The sequence below is a fragment of the Staurois parvus genome, unplaced genomic scaffold (assembly GCF_062004578.1).
Source record: "Staurois parvus isolate SC_StPar_1 unplaced genomic scaffold, SC_StPar_1.0 ptg000387l, whole genome shotgun sequence".
Classification (NCBI taxonomy): Eukaryota; Metazoa; Chordata; class Amphibia; order Anura; family Ranidae; genus Staurois; species Staurois parvus.
The window spans coordinates 7,142,802-7,170,698 of NW_028318183.1; positions in this window are offsets into that span (position 1 = coordinate 7,142,802).

The following is a 27,897-nucleotide window of genomic DNA, read 5'->3' on the forward strand; positions in this document are numbered from 1 at the left end:
GCATTCAGGTAAAAAAGAAACCTGAAGCTTTTACAACACTTTAATTGAAAGCAGGAAGCATAGTTAAAGTGATACTAAAGTCTTTGTTTACGTATTTATTTTTTTAACGTCAAACCTGCTCTGTGCAGTGGTTTTACACAGAGCAGCCCGCATCCTCCTCTTCTCAGGTCCCCTGCTGGAGCTTCCTCCTGTCGGGTGCCCCCACAGCAAGCAGCTTGCTATAGGGTCACCCGAACTGGCATGCTCCCGAGCCACGGCTGTGTGTGTCACAGTTACATAGTTAGTCTGGCTGAAAAAAGATGTAAGTCCATCCAGCTCAACCGTTTAAAAAGAAAAAAATAAGTTATAAACCTACACCCACAGTTGATCCAGAGGAAGGCAAAAAAAAACTCCAGCAAAGCATGATCCAATTTGCTTCTGCAGGGGAAAAAATTCCTTTCTGATTCCCCAAGAGGCAATTGGATATTCCCTGGATCAACTTTACCTGTAAATGTTAGTATCCAGTTATATTCTGTGTATCCAAGAAATAATCCAGGCCTTTTTTAAAGCAATCCACTGCGCTGGCCAGAACCAACTCTTCTCGAGAGAGAGAATAAATTCAGTTCCTCTAATCATTCCTCATAGCTGAGCTCCTCCATGCCTTGCATCAGTTTAGTTGCCCTTCTCTGTACTTTCTCCAGTTCCTCAATGTTCTTTTTGTGAATTGGTGCCCAAAACTGAACTGCATATTCCAGATGAGGTGTTACTAATGATTTGTACCGGGTAATATGATATCTCTCTCTCTGGAGTCTATACCGCTCTAAATACAAGAGAGGATTTTGCTCACTTTAGAAACTGCAGATTGGTATTGCATGCCATTATTAAGCTTGTGATCTATCAGAACCCCCAGATCCTTCTCCACCATTGATTCCCCCAGTTGTACTCCCCCTAGTATGTATGATGCATGCATATTCTTAGTCCCCAAGTGCATAACCTTACATTTATCAACATTAAACCTCATTTGCCACAAAGTTGCCCAATTAAACAGTGGCTTGAGGTTGGCTTGTAAATTGGAGACATCCTGTAAGGACGTTATTCCACTGCACAGCTTGGTGTCATCTGCAAAGACTGAAATGGGATTTTTAATTCCAGACCCTATATCGTTTATTAATATATTAAAAAGTAAGGTCCCAACACTGAACCTTGGGGTACACCACTGACAACCCTAGACCATTCAGAGTGTGAATCATTAACCACTACTCTCTGAATACAATCTTTTAGCCAGTTTTCTATCCATTTACATACAGATTTTTCCAAGCTTGTAGACTTTACCTTGCACATTAGCCATGTGTGGGGAACTGTGTCAAACGCTTTTGCAGAATCCAAGTATACCACGTCCACCGCCACCCCTCTATCCAAGGTTTTGCTCACCTTCTCATAAAAAGAAATCAGATTTTTTGACAACTCCTGTCTTTCATGAATCCATGCTGTCTGTTGCTTAAAACATTTAAGCAACAGACAGCATCTATGTGGTCTTTTTTTTAACTCTCCAGTATCTTCACAACTATAGAAGTTAAGCCAGCAGGTCTATAATTACTTGGTAAAGATTTTGACCCCTTTTTAAATATTGGCACCACATTGGCCTTATGCCAATCCAGTAGTACTATGCCAGTCTTTAAAGAGTCCCTAAAAATTAGAAGCAATGGCTTTGGAATGACAGAGCTCAATGCTTTAAGGACCCGTGGGTGTATGCCATCCAGTCCAGGTGCTTTATTCACCTTTTATTCTGTCTAAATATTTTTGGATCATATCAATTGTGAGCCAATGTGGATCATCTGGAGCTGAGTCAATACCATGGCCTTTTTGGACAAGAGCTCCCCCATGCTCCTTTTGTATACATAGAGCTGAAGAAAGTATTTAATAAATTTGCCTTCTCTTTGTCCCCAGTCACCCACTCTAGATTATTTTGAAAAGGGCCTACATGCTCGGACCGGATCTTTTTACTATTAATATATTTGAAGAATTTTTTGGGGTTGGTCCTGCTATCTTTTGCAATCTGTTGTTCGTTTTCAGTTTTTGTTTCCTTTATTTCCTTTTTGCATATTCTGTCATTCTTTGCAATGTTTAAACGATGATAGCGTTACTTCATTTTTATATTTAATAAAAGCGCTTTTCATATTATCTATAGCTTTTTTAACTTTGGTCGTAAGCCACATTGGTTTGATTTTTAGCCTTTTAAACGTGTTGCCCATGGGAATATATTTTGCAGTGTGTTCACATACAGTCTTTTTGAAGAACTCCCATTTCTGTGTTGTGTTCGATGCCAATATTCCCTCCTAGTCTGAGTCTTGGAGAGCAGCTCTCAGCCTTGGAAACTTAGCTCTTAAAATTGAGCTTTTTTTATTTTTCCTGTATGTGCTTGCTTTTTACAGCTAACAATAAATGAAATTATGTTATGGTCACTGCTACCTAGATGTTCTTTTATATGGACATTCGTAATAAGCTCTGCATGGTTTGAGATTACCAGGTCCAGCAGAGCATCATTTCCAGTTATGGCCTCTGTATGAACTGTACCATAAAATTGTCCTGTAGTAAGTTTCAAAATTTTTGCCCTTTAACTGTTCCTGCATTACCATTACTCCATTCAATTTCCAGGTAGTTAAAATCTCCAATTATTATCACTGTCCCAGCCCTTGCAGCCCTTTGATCTGTGCAAGGAGCTGAATCTCCACCTCCTCATTAACACTGGGAGGCCTATAGCAAATTCCAGTGATTACTTTTGTAGTACGCACCCCCATGTGCAGATCCACCCATAATGCTTCAGCCTCATCACACTCTCCATCCACCAGGTCCTCTTTCACACTCGCTCTGAGATCACTTCTCACATAGAGACAGACGCCACCACCTTTCCTATTTACCCTGTCTCTCGGAAAGAGAGCCAGGAATAGTAATGGCCCAGTCATGTGAAGAATGAGCCAAGATTAAGCAATACCAATTAAATCATAGTTCTCTTCATGCACCAAAGTTTCCAACTCGCCTATTTTGTTTGGCAGACTTCTGGCATTGGTGTACAAACACTTTAATCTATTGACACCTTGTTCACATGTATTTTGCATATTTTTTATTTTCATACAAATGGTACCAATTCCACTGGTTGTTTGTTGTAACATGGGAACCTTCTTATCTGCCATAGCCTTCCCCCCATCTTTCCACATTCCACCCACCAATAAGTACTGACCCCTGTCTGATCTCTCTACCCAGTTATAATCTAATTCTCTATCCCCTCTCAATCCTAGTTTAAATACTCCTCCAGCCTTCCCATAAACCTCTCCCCCAACACAGCAGACCCCCTTCCATTTAGGTGCAAACCATCTCTAGCATATATGCTGCACCCAAATGAAAAGTCGTCCCAGTGCTCTAGAAACCCAAATCCTTCCCTCTTACACTAGGTCTTTAGCCATACATCGAGTTCTCTAATCTCCCCGTCTTTCCTGAGTTGCGCATGTGCACATATTACCTGTGCCAGGTAATATTTCAGAGAATATCACCTTGGAGGTCCTTCCCTTCAACTTGCAGCTTAGTTCTTTAAATTGATTCTTAAGGAGCCTCCCCCTTCCATGTATTCTGTCATTGGTTCCAACATGGACCAAGACAGCTGGGTCATGCCCAGCCTCTCCCAGTAATTTATCAACCCAGTCCACCACATGCCGAACCCTGGCACCAGGGAGACAGCATACTATTCGGTTGAGGCTATCCTGGCGACAAATTATTCTATCAGTCCTTCTGATTATAGAATCCCCTACTACCACAAGCTATCTATGCCTACCTGCACTACCCTCACCACCCCTTCCAGATGGTCTGCCCTTCCAGCTGTTAGAGTGTTAGGAGCGGACTGGCGGTAGCCTCTAACGACCCACAGGCCAGAATTCCTCAGGGTGCAGAGTCTAAGCCTCAGTCTGCTGATTCACCAGAGCCCCTGATGGTGGGGATGGACTTGAAGCAGCCTGAGACCAGGTCACAACCCCCGAGTACAACCAGCTGTGGTAGAGGCAGTCGCCAATGGCAGGTGGCAGGTGAGAGCCAGATGTGAAGAGTGTAGTCAGACAGGCCGGGTCGGATAACAGCGGAGGCAGACGGTACAGAGCGCAGGCAAAAGGATAAACAGGTCACAGGCCAGGTTCAGCAGCAGGAGGTCAGACAAACAGGAGAAGGCAGAATAATGGTCAGACAAGCCAGGGATCAGGGCAGGAGAAGGTCACGATAATCCAGGTCAGGCAGGTTCGGCAACAAGCAATCTCAGCACTAGGAACAGGAATAAGACCATACGCCACTTGAGCACCGCAGGAGCCAGCTTTAAATAGAGTGCCCTGTGCTGTCATTGGTGATAAGCGTGTGTGCGAGTGCGCATGCGCGGCCGCAACTGCAGCCACGGGCGCCCCGGTCCTAGCGCCCGCGTGTTAGTGCATTTAGGCCAGACCAATGCGCTGTGGCGATCCTTGACATAGAGATAGCAGTGACATCCAGGGTTGCCACCCCTGAGCTTGCCATCCCAGTTCATACACAGTTGCGGTTCAGGCCCCACCCTCTCCTGATTGGCTCACTGGCTGTGTTGGACAGCCTCAGCCAATCAGGAGTGAGAGGCCCTGGAGAACTGAGGTTCTCGTAGAGATCGCTGGATCGGGATAGGGCTCAGGTAAGTGTTAGGGTGGGCTGCTACACACAAAAGTTCTTTTACCTTCATGCATAGAATGCATGAAGGTAAATATCCATGGGCCTTTACAACCACTATAACCTCTTCCCAACCGCCTTATAGCAGAACTACTGCTAGAGGGTGGCACGGCTGCGCACAATGACGTATATATACGTGATTATGTATTTCCGGATAGCCCTACCCGTGCTGCCATTGGTGGTTACAGCTGTCGTACACCGAGTCCCGGAAGGAGATTCCCCGCCAGCACCCGGCAATCACCGAGGAACACTGACGGGGCAGAGGTCTGTATGTAAACAATACAGATCTCTCCCCTGTCAGCTCCAGCAGGCTGCTTGTATTGCTCTGCATAGCACAGTAAAACACACACATCACACAGTAAACCCTTTGATCGCCCCAGATGTTAACAACTTCCTGCCCACTGTCATTAGTACAGTGTCAGTGCTTTTTATTATTTCCCCCTCCAGTGTCAGAATGCCCACCGCAGTCCTGCTATAAGTCGCTGATCGCTGCCATTACTAGTATAAAAAAAATTCTAGTATATATACCACCGTTTGTAGACGCTATTACTTTCACATAACCAATTAATTCACACGTATTGGGATTTTGTTTAGCAAAGACATGTAGCAGAATACATTTTGGCCTAAATTTATGAAGAAATTTGAATTTTTTTTATTTTTTTACTTTTATTTCAAATTTGTTTATAGCACAAAAAATTAACAACGCAGAGGTGATCAAATACCACCAAAAGAAAGCTCCATTTGTGGGAAAAAGGACAAATTTAATTTGGGTGCATTGTTGCATGACTGTGCAATTGCAAATTAAATTAACTCAGACCCATATGGCAAAAAATGGCCTGGTCAGGAGAGTAAATCCTCTGGAGGAATGATAAAATATAACAGTGGTGTAGCGCTGATAACTAAATGTGCAAACTCCACAGTAATAAGATAAAAAACATAAATCACATAAATGAATGAATATAAATATATAAGTGATAGATCTTTCAAGATCTAGAAAAACAGTGTCTCAAACTGTGATGTTATCAGTACACAAAGTGCATATGATGAAGCTGGTCCTACGCCCGGACCCTCATACAGTGACAATACACAGTCCCACTTGGGACCAAACCCCAAAAGACTAGGTGCTAAATACAGTGGATCCCAAAATAAGGGATATGATCACAAACAAAGTGAATGATATATAAAGTGTATCCCAAAATTGGGATATAAACCAAATAAAGTGACTAGTGAATAATGTTAAACACTATATAAACATAAACTTCATAAACACATAAAACGATAAGTGTCCAACAAGTTGCCAAGAATAGCAAAGATGGCAATGACTGCCAAAAAGTGCCTATATCTTCAAACCACGTGCTATAGTGCTGGTGCAGATGGTGAGTATATATCCAGGCATGCCCAGTCACCTCCTTGCTGCGACCCAAGAGGGTCAACACGCCTTTTGGATCACTCTGGATCCTCTAGAGGGCAAGTGGTTAACCCCTTCACTCCAGCGCCTTCCGGCCCTTTAAGAGTTTCAGAAGACGGGAGGGGTTTAAAGTCATGTTACCGCTGTGATGCGCCGTCACAACAGTCACATGATCGGGAAAGGTCCCGATTGAAAGAGGAGATGGGGACCTTTCTGTGAGTACCGGACATGTGTGCTGGGAGCACGCAGGGTGCGTGTTCTCGGCACATATGTCCTTTTTTAATAGAACGCAAATGTGCGGCCGCTCGGCGTTTAGGCCCAGACGCCGGGAGGCCGCACATTTGCGTTCGGCCGGCGTGAAGAGGTTAAAGTGATTCAACTTTTTTATATTACAGCAATGTGTACAACAATGGATTTGGTTTAAGTGTTTGGGTTTAGATACAATTTGAAATTAAACTAAACTGGAATAATAAAACAAAACTGCCAGAAATTATTTTTTAAAAATAGAAAGTCTCTTGTGCCAGAAAACTGCTTTTTCTTATATCTAGCAGATTTTTTTTAAAATTTAGTGTACACTGTACTATACATGTACTGATCAGTGTACACTTAGGCAGTCAGGTGCAAGTTGTAACTTCTGCCTGCATGAAGTGGCCCTGTCCTGTAGCAGTAACGTGTACACCCAAAGAAGAACCCCCACCTCCTGTGCGCAATAGAAGGGGCTGCAACAACAGGTGACCACATACTTAGGTGAGTAAAATAAACATTTAAGCAGGGTTTTTTTTTTTCTTTTAATTTATGTAAAAAATTAGAATTGGAGTTTTAGATTTTCAGTATCTAAGAACTAGTAGTTTAGCTGCTATATTAAGGAAAGATACAACATTACTTATCACATTTCTTTTCCCCTAATTTATAAAGACATCCAGCAGTCCTCCAATTATGTTCTTTATTTTTTGTTTACTTCCAGAGTAGACTTTACAGAGATTAGTAGTATTTGTAGCAGAAGACATGAGCCCAGTTCCATCTTCTACCCACACAGGCAGACTTTTGCTATTATAACAATGTCTTCTAACATTTATTCCATTGCCCATACACACCAAATAGGAATTAAATATCTTATTCTAAACTTTCCACATGGACAAAATTACAAGAATCAGGAACTGGTACCCCCTCCTGAAATGAGAGTATTCATGAACAGACACACATGTGCTGGTATATATTAATTACACATACTTGTTTTAATGGGGTTTAGCACGGTCCATGGAGATACAATGGAACACTGGTTAGTAAATAGATTAGACTGCTAAAATAAATCTTGGGAAAGACAATTTAATTTTTCCGCTTCAAGCAGACAAAAGTGACAGCACATGCGTCTAGTCTATAACGACACAAAGCAACCATTGAAAAGGCTGAATATATTTACCTTGTAGCAGTCTCGGGCCCTGCAGAACTGCCCAAGGCATCCCACAACAAATTATATATGTACTTTTTGTCACCCGTCTAGGCAGGGGGCCAATTTTCAACTCACAATTCAAAAATCATGTACTCTCCCACCTGCACTTCTTTTTATTCACTGAAAAGGACAAAAAAAGACCTCAACATATAAAAACTTTGTTAAGCTGTCACAGGCAATAGAATGAAGAAGACATAATAGCCCACAAAAAAGAAACAAATTGCGATTCTTTGTGAAATCTCCCTTGTTGCTCTTGTTAGGCTATAACCTTAAGATGTTGGCTAAATTTAAGCCATTCTGACCTCCAGCTTGCCCCTTCGCCCTTGTATTCTTTTCCATCCCGTGTTTGCTGAAGCCAAACAGCACAATCTTTGGAAAAAATGTTCTAGGCCTCACACAAAGACCTAGATTGGTTTTCTTTCCCCCCTCCATGACAGGAAGCCTGGAATAAGAGCAAGGTCAGCACCTGGGCTTAGAGGCAGGTGACAAAAAGCGGCTTCCCCCATTCTCTAGCTCCTAATAGACTTTCTCTCTGCTCTGAATGTCAACGTGTGCTTTATATCTATCAAGAAAGTGCTGTCTTGATTCTCTTTGTAAAGACTTTCAGCAAATCAACCCATTCTTGTTCAACTGACTGTAAAATTAGTGGAATTACCGTCGAAAAAAAAAAAAGGGGGGGTAAGCTTTTCCTTCTCGTTAAATAAGGTCATAGATACATCCCGGGCTGCTAGACAAAGCACCTTTCACAAACTCTGCAGCTGAACTTGGCAACGTGTAAAAAGCTGCAGGCAATGTTTGAGATGCATGGTAGTAAAATACTGTCCCCCCTGCAGAGACGGGGCTGGGAGTTGGCCATTAAAAAGATAACACTGCACACTGGGGAAGTTTAACTTTAATTGTGTGTAGGCTCCAGCACACAGAGCTCTGTGCTAAAAAGTGCATTGTGGCATACGCAGCAAGATTCTGCCTTTGGGAAAATGGGCCATTTACAGGGATATCTGATAAAGCAGAAGAGGTGGACCGAGTGTTGTCTATAGTAACAAAAAATTTATCATGCAGTGGAAAGCGAGGTTGCTATAGACCAGGGGTCTCCAAACGTTGTAAACATAGGGCCAGTTTACTGTCCATCAGACTTTCGGGGGGCCAGACTGTGGCCATTATGAGTAGAAATTTTCCCAGCATCAGTGGGAGTAAACAATGCATCTTTGGTATTAGGGGGAGGAATAGCACCCCTTCATTGGTGTATGTGGGAGGAAGAGTGCCCCATCAATGATGTCAGTTTGAGGAATAGTGTCCTATTGTTGGTGTCATGGGGGGAAATAGTGCCCCATCATTGATGTCAGTGGCAAGAATAGTTCCCCATCATTGGTGTCAGTGGGAGGAATAGTGTCCTATTGTTGGTGTCATAGGGGGGAAATAGTGCCCCATCATTGGTGTCGGTGGCAGGAATAGTGCCCCGTCATTGGTGTCAGTGGGAGGAATAGTGTTCTATTGTTGGTTTCAGTGGGGGGAAATAGTGCCCCATCATTGGTGTCAGTGGGGGGAATAGTGCCCCGTTGTTTGTGTCAGTGGGGGTATAGAGCCCCATTGTTGGTGTCAGTGGGGGTATAGTGCCCCATTGTTGGTGTCATTGGGTGGAATAGTGCCCCATTGTTGGTGTTAGTGGGTGGAATAGTGCCCCATCATTGGTGTCAATGGGAGAAATAGTGCCTCATTGTTGAGGTCAGTAGCAGTAATTATGCCTCATTGTTGGTGGGAAGAAAGAAATAATGTCTTGTGTCAGTGGGAGGAAAAGTCCCCCGAAGGCCAGATAAAGGCAAGCAAACGGCCACATCAGGCCCCTGGGCCGCAGTTTTGAGACCACTGTTATAGACAATATTTAATTTTTGTCTTGAATTCTCTGGTTTCAGCTTGGGCACCTCTTGGTGGCAAATGCATATAAAGCATAGATGTGACTTTTACAAAACAAAAATCTAAAACCAACTGTCCACCTGTGAGCCAATACAGTGAATTCTCTGCAAACACAACCCAAAAATATTCAATAAACATATATTAAATCAAAAAAAAATTTTTAGGTTCGCAAACACATCACACCAACTCATACAATAGTGTCAACCAATATATAGATAAATATCGTGCTGCGCTCCTCTAATATTATCATCAAAAACACATTGATTACGTGTAAAAAATAAACTAAAATAAAATCTAATATAAATAAAGTGTGAAAAAAACAAAATGTGAAAAAAACAAATGTCCACTGTGCTTTTACAATCCCTTTATACTATGGAAATAAATGTATCATTGTATATCCAGAGACTGATACATAAGAATCTCCCCCTGATGAAGCCACGTGACCGGTGGCGTAACGCGTAGGGGAGGGGCTCTGACGTCACCGCGTGCAGTTGGCTTTTCTGGCGAATACAGACACAGTGTGTGTTAACACACTGCTACCTTTTCTGCTTAAAGGCTTGTTTATTTTAATGAAAATGTGAGTGTGACAGACAGAGTTTGGCAATAAAAGGAGTTTTATAAGGATAAAGCACTATCTTCTGTTTTTCTTTGCAATTATATATGTGGAGTTTGCTGGAGTAATTCTGGAGGATTGTTCCCCTGGAGGGGAGAAGGAGGGAAGATTCATCCATCCATCCACACACCCATAGATCCATACAAGATAATGAGGAGAGGAGTGACACCAGGTTAACCAGGAAAACTGCGGTTTGGAGAGATTGTATGAAGGTGATAAGCAGCCAAGCATACTTCATCCTTTTATAGGATAAACTGCGTGATTTAGCCTGTTGAGGCTGGAGACGGAGGTGAGCGCATGATAGAGCTGTATTTATGCTGCAAAAGTTTTTGGAACCTGGAGTGTATTCATCTAATTAGCACAGATTTCTCAAAAAGAAAGAGGACTCTTATGTATCAGTCTCTGGATATACAATGATACATTTATTTCCATAGTATAAAGGGATTGTAAAAGCACAGTGGACATTTGTTTTTTTCACATTTTGTTTTTTTCACACTTTATTTATATTAGATTTTATTTTTTACACGTAATCAATGTGCTTTTGATGATAATAATAGAGGAGCGCAGCATGATATTTATCTATAGACTTTTACAAAACATTCACTGGTGGAGAACTAGTCATCAAAAATGGAGGAGATATACCTGTGCATGGGACAGCTTTGATACCAGGCTTATCTCCTTCTTTTCTGTTGAATAGTGCAGGTCAGTGACCAGACCTGAATCTAGCTCTCCTTGTACTGTACAGTGTCTGACCAATCACAGCAGGTCACATGACAGTTGTATACAATGGATGGCTTCATTCATGCCATCTATTGTATACTAGTGTGTCTAGCTGTGAATGGTCACAGCGATCACATGCAAAAGCTGGGCCAATCCGAGCCCAGCTGTGTCATGTGATTAGCCGAGGTAAAATCACAGCTAAGCACAAAAAAAAAAAAAACCCTGAATGAATCGATGTCATTCAGGTAAATGCTTGCTTATAGCAATGTAATTCTTTGCTATAAGCAAATTCTGTATAAAAAAAAAATACTGATCATTTCCCCAAAGTAGTGCAATGTTACTATGGTAACATTGTACTACTTTGATCATAGTGAAATATGAAAAACAAATCTTGAAAAAAAGAGAAAAAAGTAATAAAAAATTGAAAATAATAAAAAAATTAAAAAAAATTATATATATATTTTTTCATACTGTCACCAGTCAGTGTCCCTGATCACCGCCATGCCAGTTATATGATGACGCTGTACTGCACTGGTGACAGTATGTAAAAACAAATTGTGAAAATAATTTTTACAATTTTTTCATTTTCCGAAAAATTATGACAAAAAAAATACAACTTAAAAAAACTCGCCATTCCTCTTATGAAGTACGCCGGACTGTCTACTCTGCAAAAAGGGGTCATTTGGGGGATATCTGTACTGTTCTGACATTCTTGGACCTCAAGAAATTAGATTGCGGTCAGTACTTCAGGATTGATCAATATTCAGATCTATACCATAGTTTGTGAACTCTATAACTTTCCTACAAACTTTCCTACAAACTAAAAAATACATCCTAATTTGGGTTATTTTCACCAAAGACATGTAGCAGATTACATCTTGGGCTAAATTTATGAATTATTATTTATTTGCAAACTTTTATAACAGAAACAAAGAAAACGTGTTTTTTTTAATTTTAGGTCTTTTTTTGTTAATTTAGCAAAAACTAAAAACCCCAGTGTTGATTAAATACCACCAAAAGAAAGCTCTAGTTGTGTGAAGAAAATAATAAAATTTTAGTTTGGGTACAATGTTGTATGACCGCGCAATTGTCATTCAAAGTGTGAAAGCGCTGAGACCTGAAAAATGGGCAGGAAGGGGGTAAAAGTGCCCGGTATGGAAGTGGTTAAAATACGCACTGCAACTGAATCATATGGTACTTCTGTAACAAGCGCACCACATTTGCGACTTACATGTGGGATGTCATTAACTTAACATTAACACCCGCTGTAGATCACAAATGCAGTGTTTTGAACATGGTGCAGGAAATGCATATGTAATGTGGGTTTCCTGCACTGCATTATGGTGTGAACTGGCACAGGTTTTGCAATATACTGTATGAAAACCATGAATTCCTATTTTTAGTGCAAAAATGTGCTAGAAATATGTAAGGGTACATAGCAGTATGCAGAGGGTTAATTCAGAATTTTCAGTGTATCAATCACTGTCATTGAAAACACATGAGCCAGGAAGATTCATCCACAGTGAATATGTGTCAGATTCACCACATTATAGGCATTTCCCTTGGTCTAAGAATTGGTGCACATAAGTCTTTAGGCTAGGTTCACACCAATGTAGTTTGCATTTGATTAGTTTCTGTAGTGCTTTTTGCAGTGCGTTTTGCATTTTTGCACATACGTTTTTGATGCGTTTTTTTTCAAACTTGTTGCTGGGCAGATTAAAACACAAAACGCATCAAAAACGCACTACATGCTTTTCTGCAGCGTCTCCATTGAAGTCTATTGAACCAAAAACGCAACGGTTTACATTTAAAAAGTCCCTGACCCTTTCCAAAAATCGCACTGTGTGAAAACACAGAGATGTGAAGCTGTCCTATAGAAAATCATGTTAAATGGACTGCTGTGCGTTTCTGCAAAATTCAATGAAAAACGCATAGGTGTGAACCTAGGCTTAAGCCCTGCCAGTCTCAGTCTGTGAACCACAAAGCCAGAACTATATACTAGTCGTGATGATTCTTTAAATTTTACCTGCCTAGAATTCAGACTTAAAGATAGCTGAAAAAATATGTAATAGGCAGCCTTTAAAAATATAATAATACTTGCCCTCCTTGCTGCCGGAGAATGGAATCTGCACTCTCTTGTACGGCTGCACCAAGCAGGAGAATCTTCAGCAAATGACACTTCCAGCTGTGTCGGATGACTGTCTTCCCACTGCAGGCTGTGCTTCCAGCCATCGGTCACTAGTGTTACCTTACCCCCTGTATGTAATAAGGGTTTACGCATTCCACTTATTTGGTTGGACTGTCTGATACTCTGGGCATAATATTGATTTATGGGATTTTTTAGATGATGGGGGCATTTAAACAAATTATTCTTTTGCATTGTTATAACCATTTATGTGGATCACCTGTGTGTTCTCATTTAGGGTCCTTTCACATGGGGATGACTTTGCCTACAATCTGTTTGCTCAGCAGAGGATCTGTTCGCTGATCCACCACTGAGCAGGCGCTTATGCAGAGCAGACACGGACACAGCCCGCTTTCCTCCATGGGCAGTCGGATGTAAAGGGACCAGGCGGATGTAAAGGGACCACCTGTCTATTTACACCTGACCGCCATGCAATCCGCTGGAAGTTGGGAACAGATCAGATTGGATGTAGGCAGGTGTAAAAAGACACGTCCATTTACACCCGCCACTTCATAGAGGAGAATGGAGGTTCCAACTGGGTCCACCTGAAAAACGGACAGTCGCACCCGATCAGAATTTTCCTGTGAAAGTGTCAGGGATCCCCTCGATCCCCACCGTGATGGTCCCGGCGCAGGCGCAGTATGCCGCCCTGTGCAGGGACGCGGGCTCTAGGTCCGGGCCGGCCGCAGCGCGTGAGTTCGCGCATGCGCAGTAGGAGCCGCGGCCGCCCGCTGGGCACCAATGGCAGCGCAGGGCGCGATATTTAAATGGCCCTGAGCTGTCATTCAGTGCCTTCTGGTCTTGTCCTTGCCCTGTATCCTGTATCCTGAATCTGAACCTGTGCCTGTAAGTTGCTGACCCGGATTGTACCTGACCACTGCTGAATTCTCCTGCCCAGACCCTTGCTTTGCCGGACCTCTCTTCCGTATGTCCCCTATTGGATCTGACCTACTGTTGTTGACCTGGCGTGTGACCCGACTATTCTCTGCCCGCTGCCTTGTACCGTGCTGTCCTCCCCGTTACCGACCCGGCTTGCCTGACTCTGCACTTGCTCCGCCATCCATCCATCCATTCCTCTCAGCGGGGTTCCCATACCTCCTCATATCAGGCTCTCTCCCGTGGGAGCCCCTGGCGACCACCCCTACCACTGACGGGTGTCCTCAGTAAGCACGACCTGGTCCCGGGGTACTCCAAGTCCATCCCCACCATCAGGGGCTCTGGTGAACAAGTACTCTGGGACTTAGACTCCGTGCGCTGGGGACGCCTGATTAGTGGAGTGCTAGTGGTGTCGCCAGGCGGTCCCTTACAGAAAGGGTCATTAAGACCCCCCTTTCCCTGTGGGTTGGTTATCCCACTCCAATACTGGGGTGTGGTAGTCTGTTTCTGTGGGATATTAGTCTACTTTCTTTCCCTCTACCTACTGTACACTATACTGCCAAAAGTATTGAGATGCCTGCCTTTACACACGATTCTTCCAGAAGCGCATTTGTGAGGTCAGGCACTGATGTCTGATGAGAAGGCCTGGCATGCAGTCTCTGCTGTAATTCATCCCAAAGGTGTTCTGTCAGCTTAAGGTCAGGACTCTGTGCAGGCCAGTCAAGTTCCTCCACCCCAAACTCACTCATCCATGTCTTTACGGACCTTGCTTTGCGCATTGGTGTGCAGGGATGTTGGAACAGGAAAGGGTCATCCACAAACTGTTCCCATAAAGTTGGGAGAATGAAATTGTCTAAAATGTCTTGGTATGCTGATGTTTTAAGAGTTCCCTTCACTGTAACTAAGGGGCCAAGTCCAACCCCTGAAAAACAACCCCACATCATAATCCCCCCTCCACCAAACTTTACGCTTGGCACAATGCAGACAGGCAAGTACCGTTCTCCTGGCAACCGCCAAACCAAGACACGTACATTGGATTGCCAAACAGAGAAGCGTAATTCATCACTCCGGAGAACATTTCTCCACTGCTCTAGAGTCCATTGGTGGTGGGCTTTACACCACTGCATCTGACCCTTTGCATTGCACTTGGTGATGTAAGGCTTGGATGCAGCTACTCCACCATGGAAACCCAATCCATGAAGCTCTCTGTACACTGTTGTGCTAATCTGAAGGCCACATGAAGTTTGGAGGTCTTTTAACTATTGTCTCTGCAGATAGCTGGCGACTTCTGCGCTTCAGCATGCCTACCACTTTGTTGCTGAGTTGCTGTTGTTCCCAGTTGCTTCCACTTTGTTACAATACCACTAACAGTTGACCATGGATTATTTAGTAGCAAGGAAATTTCACAGATGGACTTATTTACAGGTGGCAACCTATCACAGTACCACGCTTGAATTCACTGAGCTCCTGAAAGCGACCCATCCTTTCACAAATGTTTGTAGAAGCAGTCTGCATACCTAGGTGCTTGATTTTATACACCTGTGGCCATGGAGGTGATTGGAACACCTGAATCCAATGATTTGGAGGGGTGTCCCAATACTTTTGGTAATATAGTGTATCGGTAATCCCCATATGGCTATATGGCACAGTTATAGGCTGAATTTTTACATATTGGTAAACATCTTGTTTGTAAATACTAAGGGTTTATATGAAGTGCATTTTGGTGTATTGATTGTAGTGAATATACGTCTCATAGGCATGTATTGCAGATAAATCCATGGAACTTGTACAGTACATACATATGTATTATAAATGACTTGATCCTAAGGAAGCAGCAAATTGACCATGAAACATTTTGAATTATGGACTTTGATATATACACACATCATTTTTACATTTGTATTGGTACAAGCAAATACAATGATCTTTGGTGTTTTCAGTGTTTTTATTGTATATGTTGTATATTCATATTTTAACCACTTACCTACAGGGCATTTTAAAAACATTTTTGCACACTTTCAAATCTGCATTTTTTTGCTAGAAATGATTGTAAACCCTCAAAAAGTATATCTTTTCTGAAATGAGAATTAACTGATGGTAGTTGCATTTTTTTGTTGCATGATATTTGTGCTGCTCTTTATCAAATTCATATTTTCATGAAAAATAAACTAAAATGAATTTTAGTGCAAACAAAGACAATATTATGCTCAATTGAGTAAATAGGTACCCAACATGTCAAGCCTTAAAATTACGCACACCAACCATTACACCACAAAAAACAATGGTACCCAAAATTCTCTATAGGTGATGATTTAAAAGCCTTTACAGGTTAACAGTTTAGCGTTAACCATGAGTAATGGTGCTTGAATTATTCCTCTCAATCCATCCTTTGCAATGATACCTCATATATGTCTCATGTGTGTCACAATTAATGTTTACATACATGTGCTTGCTCTGCGCTGTGCTTTTTTATGAGATGTGACTGCGGTGCTTTACATTTCTATTTACTTTATATCATTTTTTTGTTATTGCAAGCCCCCTATGTGATATCATGAGTAGGTGACAAGTCCTTTCCCTTGCCCTCTAATGCAGCTTATCAAGCACAGATCATGCTACGTGACCTCGGAAGCTATGTGTAGTTACAGGAGGGATCAGGGAATGAATGTTCCCCAAGCTCCTCCTGTTCTCACTGTTTGAGCACTTTCCCATAGTCCCAGGCTCCCCAGAGGAACAGGAGAGCCTGGAAACCATCACTATTATTGGAAAACCCTTCACTTGCTGTTAAAGCTGGTTCCAAGCTCACAGCTGCAGCAGCAGCCACAAGCTTGATTTAACCACTTGTCTACAATGCTGTTTATAAACATACCTTGGTAGACAAGTGAGTAATGATGAACTGAAATAACAGATTTTAATGTTTGTATCCGTTATATTATAATTCTGAGGTATAACTTTCCACTTCACATGCATTTAAAGTCCCTTGCATATGCTTGGTTAAGAGCACTTTATATTTGTACAACATAATTGCTTTAGGATCTAAATTTTGTATGTGACAGATTCAGTACCTACTAGGTTGGCATCAAACCCCACACTATTTGGGAGCACATAACAAACATATTGTTAACTGTGTACCATGTTGGATGTGCTGTTAAAAAACATTGACCTCAGGGCCTGTCCCTTACTTGGTTTGGGCGCATCAATGTCCTTTAAGATGATGATTTTCCTACAAATTCTATATTTGCTAAACACCGTTCTGATCACCCCCGCTCAGGCCCTTTTTAGACATTTGAGGAGGTTATACACCAAATTTGTGTAGTACAGGTAGCATCCTTGGTTGACGTATACGCTGTTGCGCAGATCAAACACTGATGGTGTGCCATAGCTTTATATCACAACACAATGTCTCTGATTTGTATGATGAAGTGGTGCCATAATGCTTGTGATAGACTTTGGGTATCTCTTGAAAAGTCGATGATGGGCACAAACTTGATGGGAGCTCTATGGATACCTGCTTTGCATCGGGCCTCTCAGACTGGACATCACCACTTATGATTACGACCATGTAAGTGTGAGTTAGGTTGAACATCAATGGGGATCTGGCATCTAAAACCTCACCTTTGGCCTCTTTGGAGGCTTACCCTGGTTTGCACCTATGAAGGAAACACACTCTTTCCGCTCATGAGAGACAGATGTGACCACCATCTGTGCCAAGTTAGTTCCCAGTTGCTCACTCCTCTCACAATAAGAAGTACCTTTGGGTCTTTCTCAATGGATCACTGGAGAGACCGACAGCTCCTTGACTTCATTAGCAAGACCATCCCTAAACTGAGAGCAAGCTCTACCCTCTCTGAATTTGAATTCCTATACTCCACATCTCCAAAAGCTGGACACCTTCTCTCTCAGTTGTAAAACTGTTCTTGAGATCTACTGTTATTCAACCCCCCTGTTTTATCAGAGAATTAGAGTTTACCCCAGCCCAACTGCAAAAGATTATAAGGCTCCCTCATGCCTCTTCTATAAGCTCTAAAGTGCAGGAGTCTATCTCCCTTTTAAATCAGAAGACCACCCTTAAACCTATTCGGTTTACACCCCTTCATTATCTCTTTTATGATACCCCTTCATCCTTTAAATATTAGCATAGTGTCACCCCACGCATACTTAATGCGGCTAAATGCTTAATTTCACAATTTTGGAAACAATCCATCTGCCCTACACTTGGTGACTGGAGGAGCGAAATAGACCAGATTATGGAGGCTGAACTATGGGTCCATTCTGCCAATGATACATTAGAGAAGTTTAAAGGTATATGGGCAGGGTGGATCTATTACTCTCGTGATTTACTGGATATGTAAAACCTTAGTGATGTGCAGGGCTGTTCTTTCTCCTCCAATCATCACATTGGGAAAGATTGCTAGTTAGTGTTTAGGCACGCATGGGTAAAACACCTCTGAGATTGCTTATCTGAATGTAAGAATGCTAAAGCCGAAGCAAATGTGACTTTCTGAGTATAGATTTTTTTCTTTGTTAATGTTTTTTCCTTTTTATCTTTTATGTATTTTTTTTTCTTGTTTTAGTGTGATGTTATTATTATTATACAGGATTTATAAAGCACCAACAGTTTGCACAGCACTTTACAATGTGAGGGCAGACAATACAATTACAATACAATTTAAAACAGTAGGAAACAGAAGGCCCTACTCATTAGAGCTTACAATCTAAAGGGGAGGGTCAACTGATACAAAAGGTAATAACTGTGGAGGATGAGCTGATGGAGAAAATAAAGTATAGATATTAGGTGGGGCCAGAAAGGCTTGTCTGAACAGATGGTTTTCAGGGATCACCTAAATGTAGACAGAGTAGGAGACAATCGAACACATTGCGGTAGGGAATTCCATAGGATAGGAGAGACACAGGAGAAGTTCTGGAGGCGAGCATGGGAGAAGGTGACAAAAGAGCTAGAGAGCAGGAGGTCTTGGGAGGAACAAAGAGAATTATTTGGTTGCTATTTTGAGATAGGATAGTGAAGTAGCTGGGGGCCAAGTTGTGGATGGCTTTGTTAGTTAATATTTTTAATTAAATTTTTTGGGAGGGCAGAAGCCAGTGGAGGGATTGGCAGAGAGGAGTTGCAGACGCTGAATGGCTGGTAAGGTGGATGAGTCTTTTAGCAGCATTCATGAGGGGATAGCCTATGCAAAGGTAACCCAATGAGAAGGGAGTTGCAGTAGTCAAGAAGAGAGATGGCCAGGGAGTGGAATAGGAGCTTCGTGGCATCACTGGTTAGGAAGAGGCATATATTAATGTTGTGTAGGTTGAGGCAGCAAGCTTTGGGCAGTGTTTGGATGTGGGGCTGAAAGGATAGTTCAGAGTCTAGGATAACACCTTAGCATGCGAGAACAGGTTGATAGTTGTGCCTTCAATCTTGACAGAGAAGACGGGAAGGGGCACATGGGGGAAGGAATATTGTGAGCTCAGTTTTGAATAGATTGAGTTTGAGGAAGTGATGTGACATCTAGCCTCTAATTCCCCCCCACCTTTCACTGGCGGCCCTCTCTCCTCTCGTGGTTCCCAGGATTTCTGGCTCTTACCGGAGCCTGGAAACACATCCATGCCTCGATCTCACATGCAAACAGTAAAACTAGAAGTGATGTAACTTCTAGTTTCAGATGCACTATTTCCTGGCCAGCACAGCCAGGGGACACAGCTAACCAAGCCAATCTGTGCTTGGTTAGCTTGTGTGAAGGGCAGGGGAGACATTGGGGAGACATGGGGACCCCTAATGTCTCCATAAAGAGTACATGTCTCCTGTACAATTCTAACACATGGGTTTTATTAACCCCTTGTGATAGCAATCAAGTAAAAATAAATAATAATAAAAAAGTTTTAAAAATTAAAATTATAATAAAATATATTAAAATTAAAGAAAAATGTCAAAACACCCATTGCCCCGCACACCTGTGGAGACGCAAGCCCAGGGTGTATGTACACTGTGGTCGCACTACACGCGTGACATATCGCCATGAACGTCAGAGTGAGAACAATAATACTCTAAACTGATGGGCTGTAAAGGCTTTTACAGTTGCAATAAAAAGTATGTGCACCCCTTGGGATTACGTGCAGTTTTGCATGAATTGGGCATTTAATGTGCTCTGAACGTCATCTAAGTCACAACAATAGAAGAACACAGTCTGCTGAACATAATACTACACAAACATTAGATGTTGCCATGGTTTAATTGCACATAACATGTAAACATTCACAGTGCAGGGAGGAAAAAGTATGTGAGGCCCTAGCTTAATGACTTCTCCCAGAGCTAATTGGAGCCAGGAGTGAGACAACCTTGACTCCAATCAGTGTGATGATATTGGATGTGTTGCTGACAGCTGTCCTGCCCTTAAAAAACACACACCTGTTTTGGGTTTACTGGTTTCAAGAAGCACTGTCTGATGTGAACCATGCCTCGCAGAAAAGAGCTCTCAGAAGACCTACGATCAAGAATTGTTGACTTGCATGAAGCTGGAAAGGGTTACAAAAGTATCTCCAAAAGCCTTGATGTTTATGTGTCCACGGGAAGACAGACTGGCTACAAATGGAGAAAGTTTAGCACTGTTGCTACTCTCCCTAGGTGTGGTCGTCCTGTAAAAATGACTGCAAGAGCACAGCTCAGAATGCTGCATGAGGTAAAGAAGAATCCCAGAGTGTCAGCTAAAGACCTACAGAAATCTCTGGCACATGCTAACATTTTTGTTGACACATCTACAATAAGGAAAACATTAAACAAGAATGGAGTACATGGGAGGACACCACGGAGGAAGCCATTGCTGTCCAAAAAGAATATTGCAGCACGTTTGAAGTTTGTAAAAGAGCACCTGGATGTTCCACAGCACTACTGGCAAAATATACTGTGGACAGATGAAACCAAGATTGAGTTGTTTGGGAAGAACACACAACACTGTGTGGAGAAAAAAAGGCACAGCACACCAACATCAAAACCTCATCCCCACTGTAAAACATGGCGGAGGGAGCATCATGGTTTGGGGCTGCTTTGCTGCCTCAGGGCCTGGACGGATTGTTGTCATTGATGGGAAAATGAATTCCAGAGTTTATCAAGACATTTTGCAGGAAAACGTACGACCATCTGTCCGCCAACTGAAGCTCTGCAGAGGATGGGCGATGCAACAGGACAATGACCCAAAGCATACAAGTAATTCAACAAAACAATGGCTGCAACAGCACAGAATACGCCTTCTGGAATGGCCCAGTCAGAGTCCTGACCTCAACCCGATTGAAATGCTGTGGCATGACCTTAAGAGAGCGATTCCCACCAGACATCCCAAGAATATTGCTACACTGAAACAGTTTTGTGAAGAGGAGTGGTCCAAAATTACTCCAGATCGTTGTGCAGGTCTGATCTGCAACTACAGGAAACGTTTGGTTGAGGTTATTGCTGCCAAAGGAGGGTCAACCAGTTAAGTCCAAAGGTTCACATACTTTTTCCTCCCTGCACTGTGAATGTTTACATGTTACATGTGCAATTAAACCATGGCAACATCTAATGTATGTGTAGTATTATGTTCAGTAGACTGTGTTCTTCTATTTTTGTGATTTAGATGACGTTCAGAGCACATTTTATGCCCAATTCATGCAAAACTCCACGTAATTCCCAAGGGGTTCACATGCTTTTTCTTGCAACTGTAAATCATCACCTATGGTGATTTCTGGGTACCGTAGTTTTTGGTAATATTGCGGGCACCTGTAATTTTAAGACATGGAATGTTTGGTATCCATTTACATTTTTTATATTTTAACCAAAAATGGGTATTCTATTGTGTGTTTTGGCAATAAAATTCATTTTATTATATTTATTCCTGAAATGTTGCAATGTTGTGAAAATATCATTTGACATAAAAATGTGGAAATATAAATATTTTTTCTACAGGGCTTCTTTCAGAAAATATATAATATTCTGAGGGTTTAAGTCATTTTATTGGCAAAAATTTAGATTTTTACATGTATGTGAAAAATGAAAAAAAATGTCTCTGTAGCCAAACTGGTTAATGCTGCTGTGCGCAGGCAGCGTTAAGAGCCCTGTCACACTCACCTCTCACATAAGACTTCTCAGTCTGGGAAGACATGCTGCATATTGGACGGACAGACTGGCGCGAGTGGGGCCTCATCTCTAAATTTTGCCTAAGTCCTCACAAAGCCTAGAGCTGCCTCTGTGAATGGAGTGGAGTTTTTTGAGGAGGAGGGAGTGGTCCACTGTGTCAAAGGCAGCTGAGAGATCCAGGAGTAGGAGTACAGAATAGTGTCCATTGGTTTTAGCTGTTAGTAGATCGTTTGTGAGTTTTAAGAGAGCAGTTTCTGTAGCCTGCAGACTGAAGAGGATCAAGAAGGGTATTTTCAGTAAGATGGTTGTGTAGACTAGGCGCTCAAGGAGTTTGGAGGAAAAGGGGGGCTAGAAGATGGGGCATAGGTTGTTAAGTTTGGTAGGGTCCAGTGAGAGCTTTTTAAGTATTAGGGTGACTAGTGCATGTTTTAGAGAATCGGGCAAGATGCCAGAACAGAGGTAAAGATCGAAGATATGAGGTAGAGATTGTAGGATAGAGCCAGAGGGTGATCATAGCATTTGCAAGGGAAGAGGGTCCAGGGGACAAGTGGTTAAGTGGCATTAGAAAAATGTTTAGCAGCCTCTTCTATAGTAGTGGGGTTGAATGAGGGAAGAAATTAGTGTACCTGTAGACATGGAGTGATAAGTGGCGGAGAGTTCTGTACAGCGGAGATCTCATCATGAATTGTATCAATCTTATTTTTGAAGTGATTGACGATCTCCTGGGTGGTGATTGAGGTAGTGGGTGAAGGATGAAGTAGAGAGTTGATGGGGACTGGATGAGAACGTGTTAATGAGTAAAAAAATAGGTCTGCTTTGCACCGTGGAGGCAGGAATAGTATTTTTGAAGGACAGATCTATATTGGTTAAACATTTTCTGAGACCTACATTATGCATGTAGTGAGGTTGGCAGTTGTGTCTAGGACGGGTGACAGTGAACTATTATGGACAGAAATTGCTAGGTTGGAGCAGGACAGGCTTGAGATTTTGTCATAGAGTTGGTCAGTAGCAGATAAGAGAAGTGAAGGGCTAAGGTGGCGGAGGTTTCTGTGAATAACTGTTGGAGGGAGAGGAGGAAGAAGACGGGGAGAGAGCAAAACTGATAAGGTAGAGAGAGAGGCAAAGGATTGTTGGTGAGGTTGCATGGTGTGCATAGGTAGGAGAACACAAGGTCAAGTGTGTTGCCATCAGAGTGAGTATAAGCATGTATCTATTGCTTCAGGTCAAAATTGGAGCTTAGACTGAGCAACTTGATTGTGGGGATTTCAGAAGAGAGAAAGTAGGGTAGCCAGGCAGAGAAGTCATCAAGGAAAGTTGATACCAATCCAGGGAGACAGTAGATCACAGCAATTCTTAAAAAAACTGGAGAAAATAGACGAATGCAATGTGCCTCAAATGAAGACAGTGACAGAGAACAAGAGGGGTGAAGTACATGAAAGGTGCTATGTGGGGATAGAAGGATTCCTACTCCCTCTGCCTTCTGTCCACTGGGTCTGGGGAAGTGAGTCCAGAGAAGGCCACCATGGGAGAGGGAAGCAGGTGAATTAGTGTTGGAATCATGGAGCCAGGTTTCTGTGATGGCAAGTAGATTAAAGGAGTTAGTGACAAAAAGGTCATGAACAGAGGTGAACTTGTTGTAGACAGGGAAGCATTACAGAGGGTGCAGGAGAAGGGGACCATTGACATGGTCTATACCATTATAGAATCTTGGAGAGGGTGTGAGCTTTTGGGTAATTTGCAATAGTTTGGATGTATCATACAGCTCTGCTGAACTTGCAAACTGTATCTATAGAACCATTTTGCTGGTATACCGACATAGAATTAGTACAATTGTAAAACTGCTTGATGTCATCAGACCATTGTATGTTTTTGGTTGAAAATTTTAAGAAAATTTAATTATATAAAAAAGAAAAACACTGACCTTCTGCTGTTCAAATGCAGGGAAGGAAATTATTTTTAATGCCCTCTATAGCTAAAAAAAAAATCACTTTTTTAAGTCACATACCTTTATCTATATTTTCAGATACATTTACACACAGACCAATCTGTCCAGCAAAAGTGTCAGTTACAGGGGTTAGGACAAACCATATAACTTCCCAAAAAATGTTAGCTAGAGTTGGGCTTTATTCCTTTTTTTTTTGCTTACTTCCATCTAAAACTACATGTTCATCTAACACTGTCCTGTCTATAGGGAGATAACTGATAACATTGCTATGCGATTTTACTGCAGAACAAGCAACATTGTCACCCTGTTAAAAGAAGTAGAAAAATAATGTATACTGGTAGACTCTACAGGTAATAAAACATAATAAACATTAACTGTTGTGTTCATTTTAGTGACAGATTGCAGCACATATTTCATCTTGTGCAAAGTTCCACTTTAAGGACTTTTTTTCCACAAACAACATTAATTGGTCTGCATGTTTTACAGGCTGTCTATACATTTTTGGACAATTTGCAACCCCTGATCACAGCCTGTCAGTAATATTATCTCCTACATTTGCTTTTCGCGTTACACTATAGAAACAGATGAATGCAGCATGATTTTTTTTCCTGTAGCCAAGTAGCTCCTGCCATATGTTTTAGGTAATTAGATAAATGTGTTAATAATGTCCACTAGAGATAGCACTGATGGGATTACTTAGTAAATGAATTCTCATTTTATAAATGCTTGCACGTCTTTTCCTAATGCAGATGGTGAAGCCAGAGGATCCACTTCATATTTTTAAGCACCTGCAAAGTGCTGGGTAGAAGTGGTTAATCTTCCAGAGCTATATAGCACTGATTACACAGAATACTATTCACATATTATTCTTAATCATATCATGCATGTCTACAGTATTGCCTAATGGAACTACAAACATTCATTGAATTTTTTGATTAGCTTAATAAAATAATAGGAGAAAATTTGCAGAGTGTTTGTTAAATAAAATTTACTGCTAAGTAGATTGCATACAGAATATTACTTCATTTATACCACATTGGCTGATCGAAATCAGTCAGATCTATGATCAAATTATACATTTAAAGTATAGGGCTGCTGTAGTCACTAGAGGTGGGTAAATTTTATTATCATTCATTCAGTCTACCATTCCAGTCACTAAAGTATTTTGCTGTGGAATCAGACTCCATAAGGAGCGAATGCAAGTAGAAAAGTTTAGCTTTTAGTACTAATTCAATATACTTGTATATATTTTAAAGGCAAAGTTCACCTTAAAAAATGCACATCTTCCTGGAAATCCACCACCCTAAGTGTTGCGGCCGTCAAAACCAGAATAACACAAGCCATGATACATGCAAAGGTGGAAGCCACAATTCTAGACAAGATTCCTAAATTTTTACGCATATGGAGCCCCTGGGTAGAGCACTTCCTCCCGCCTAACTTCGATGAATCACTCCTTCTTCCTTGATTTGTATACTGCGCGCCAAGGACGCTGTCAGTAGCCCTTCGTAGGCAGCACCTGAGGTCTGCTGCAAACTTGCTGAATGCTCATGGAGTCACTGTTGCTGTTCCTCTTTCCCTCCCCTATCTTCCACCCCCGTCTGACCCCCCTCCAAACTTCACCCTATTTCTTTTTTGCACCTGGGAGACAATACTCTGATTGGCTGGGACAATGATGTTATCTGTAGTCGACTTTTATATACCTGTTTCCGCAAGAACTATATAGACATTTGCAATGCGATCCTCATTCATTTTTTCTATGTCCTACTGCCACCTCAATGTCCAATGTACACTAACAAAGTCTCCCTGTTTGTAACGTTTGTAACATTATGGTTTATTGTTAATAAAATGTTTGAACAAGAAAAAATGCACATCTTTTCGCAGGTAAAAAATGTGCATTTATTATTATTTTTTACTGGCATTTGACCCATGAACAGCAGATTGTGAGTGCAATGACAGGATCCTGCAGATACTCAGTACGGCTGTCTGCTAATACTTCATACAGACAGGCAGTTACTGAATTGCACGATGAATCAATGAACTACGTGAGTGCTCACCAGCACCCTCACAGTTCATTGGGAATTACAAGCCGTTGTCTGACAGCGGGTGCAGGGAGAGGGGGAGAGGAGGCAGGAGCTGGAACATGTAACATGCTCCAAAGGTGAACTTATTCTTTATATGACTACTAATTTGTCCATGACTGGCCACCCTGCAAATTAGCCCATAAGCGAACTGTTTGTAGCAAAAATGTTTCCAAGAACTGGGTGGGATATGCAGGTAACTCTTATAGCAGTAAGTGCTAAATTTCATGCATGTAGGCAAAGACTAGGCAGGCCTACTGGCTGTGAACTGATAAAAAGAATAGAGTTGGTTGGCCACAATAGATGTAGCACAAACCAATTTTAGAAGAACCTCCTACCAACTGAGAAGCCTGGTGGTGGGAATTGTATGCTTTGGGATTGCTTTGCTGCTATAGTCAAGTCATCCCACAATTCTGCATTAAATCAAAGTGTTCAAGATCATCCATTTAAAAGATGAACTAGAAATGGATCCTTCACTGTGATAATCTTCTGAAGTACACTAGCAAATTCACCATGGAATGGCTGAAAGAGAGAAAAATATTGGGTTATAGAATGACCTAGTCAAATCTCTGATTTGGATTTCTTTGAAATGTTGTGAAGGATTTGAATAGGCACAGGTAGTTTATGCTATGAAAACCACAAACATCTTGCAACCTAAGGAATTTTGCATGTAGAAGTGGCAAACAAATTGCACCTGTTTAATGTCAGAGACAATTGGACAGGTTTGAAAAATACCAACAAGAAATTTTTTCTAAAGCTACTACCAGCATCAGAGAACAAGGACACACTTACCCTTTACACAAAATATAGTATTACATATTTTGATAAATCTGTTGAATAAATATTGGCAAAGGCAAATTGTTTTTGGTATATCACCTCTAACAAACATCCAAGGTTTGCCTTTTCCAATATGTGAAAAAAGTCAACATTTTCCACGGGGTGTACTTACATGACTATAAATGCTGTATATATGTGGCAAAAGTCAACATTTTCCATGAACTGTACTTGCATGACTATGTACACTCTACATATATGTATATTTTTTTTAGTTTCCACTACATAGCAAATGTTTGTATACATCCACTGTTTTCCGCACACCAGTACAGTATGTACTGTATATATGACCAATCTGAAACAACACAACATCACATCTAAAAGGCTACCAACCAGCTTCTAATTGGTCAATTAGTGCTAATGTTGCATAGTGTTGACTCTTTCGTTACTTCATATTGTATACAGAACTAATTGTGTTGAAAGCAAATGAATGGGTAAGATGGAGAAACAAGGCACTAGAAAATAATTATTTGGAGTGTTTCTTTATAGTACCGGTACTGTCTATTTTATTTTAGTCAACAGCCTGCAAAACATGCAGAAATAGTGGTATTTGTCGTGTTCATAGAAACTTGATAATGGCATTAATTTATCTTAATGGCCTGTTCTATTGTTATAAATAGTAAAATTAGCTCAAATTGTCTTGCTTTTGCTGGTTTGGATGGCTTTGGATGGCCCCACGTAGCAGATGAGTAGATAATTTGGTGTGCTTGACAGATATCCAATAATTTGCTATGTGGAACATGAGTAATGCTAGTGCCATTAATGTCCATTTTCCTCTAAATTCATTACTGGCCTTTTCCCTTTTATCTTTTTAATGCTTAGGCCATTTTTCTCTGTTTCAAGTGGCTTCACAAAGCCTATTCATATTATTCAGTCAGCTATTAACATTCTGTACATGGGGAAGAGTTTGCAGAAAAACAACTCTTTACGGAATGATTAGCTTGGTGGCGGTTTATGGCACAGAGAGGACACGATGGTTTGCTCAGAGTTATTACAGCTACTAGTTCATGTTAAACAGGCAAATGTGACTTGAAATAAATTTAAAATGCGTTTGTTTGTCTATGAA